Raw genomic sequence first — 1,604 nt, 5'->3', positions numbered from 1 at the left:
CCTCCCCCCTCTCCATCAGCTCCACCATCTAAAGATCTGATTGGTCAGTGGGCGGAGCTTTTCACAGTTTGATCTCCCCTGAAGTGACCTCACTAAGCTTAGACCCCTGGTGGTTTATAAAGGACACAACACTTAGGAATGGACTGAAGAGCAGCTGATGAGGAGCACAGAGATCATAGGATGGTTCTGCTCCTGAAGGATGAAAGGTCTGAGCTCCAGGTTCACTGTTGCTCTCTGTCGCCTCCTGGTGGAGGCTCAGGGTCACAGCGTGAAGCAGGAGGCGGAGGATTGTGATAAAAAAAGTACAAATTTATTTTTTGTCATCTTTACAAAGGCCTGTTTACCCACGTTTTTATAAACAAAATATAACAGCTTCTCATCGACCCAGACTGATGGCAAATAAAAACATCACAGAAATATAAACAAAATCATCACAGAAATATAAAAACAACGCTCGTCACTGAAAACAAAGATGTGGAAGAGAGAAGAAAACAATCAACAGAAGAAGTGCTTCATTTCAGAGACCTTAAAACCCCGCAACGCTGTCAAACACGAGCACCAAACACAAGGGGCACGCTTCACTGGCTGATCACTAACCTCAGCTGTGACTCAGTCGTTGACCTTTGACCTCAGAGTCACAAACCTTATAAACATGAACACGCCCCTTTTTTCACTGACACGGTTGATCTGTGATGTCACAGGAAGCTGCAGGAATTTGGGGTGAAAACGGAAAAGTTCGGCAGAGAAACAAACTCCATGTTCATCAAGACAAGCGCCATTAGGAGGAGCAGTTAGTAACACGCTTTTGATTGGCCACAGAACATAAAAAAAAAAAAAAAAAAAAAAAAGAAAAGACAAGGAATGTTTACAGCATCACGTTAGCCAATCACAGCGAGGCTGAGCGGAGCGACGTCCCAGCTCCATTTCCAGTCTCGTTCCCCACAGAGATAAAAAAACAAAAACACGACACGAGAACGAGAGCGACCGAGACGCAGACGGGTCAGTGCTAAGAGTTTCATACTTCCCTCTGATTGGATAGAGGGAAGGTGTACGGCGAGCTGCCAGTATGCTCGCCACATTTACATCAACGGTGAGTCTCAGATCTTTGAGACGCCACTCGTTAGTTTTGTGGTCATTAATATTGTATGAGACACCGAGGGCGCCGTCGGGAGCCTCTTCATGCTTCCTCTGCTCGATGCAGGTTTAGGACAGCACCAAGAGACGACATATCACAAAGTGTAGGCGTAATGTTTACACCCATCAGCGGTGCATAGATTACTCCACCTCGGTTAGAAATGAAACTGACTCGATGGATTTGCATAAAACCAACAAACTCGAGTGCATAGTGACTGAAATCAACACGAACAGAGAGCGACGGCGGACCACAGGAGAACCGGCCCACTGGAGAACAACCAGACTGAAGATTTATCATCGTTCAGATGTAAGGACTCAGGCTGTCGAAACATTTAGTATCACGATTAATCATAATGTTTCTACAAAAATTCAGGATTAATCGTAAAGTTTCTGTAGTTAATCCTGATTAATCGTAAAGTTTCTGTAGTTAATCCTGATTAATCGTAAAGTTTCTGTAGTTAATCCTGGTC

At 44.5% G+C, this 1,604-nt stretch overlaps 1 protein-coding gene across 1 annotated transcript in view; it reads right to left on the bottom strand.

Moving 5' to 3' along the window:
• Positions 1–288: 288 nt before the first annotated feature.
• Positions 289–1,604, bottom strand: part of LOC306819302 (transcription factor AP-4-like) — a gene marked incomplete at its 5' end in the record, with an annotated part of 5,535 nt that continues 4,219 nt past the window's right edge. Inside the window, one exon of the mRNA XM_079373077.1 lies at positions 289–1,604. This exon is cut by the window's right edge and continues 1,962 nt beyond it.

The sequence above is a fragment of the Symphodus melops genome (genome assembly GCF_947650265.1).
Source record: "Symphodus melops genome assembly, contig: scaffold_464, whole genome shotgun sequence".
Classification (NCBI taxonomy): Eukaryota; Metazoa; Chordata; class Actinopteri; order Labriformes; family Labridae; genus Symphodus; species Symphodus melops.
The sequence above is the reverse complement of the archived record's forward strand: the minus strand, read 5'-3'. Positions and strand labels throughout refer to the sequence as shown.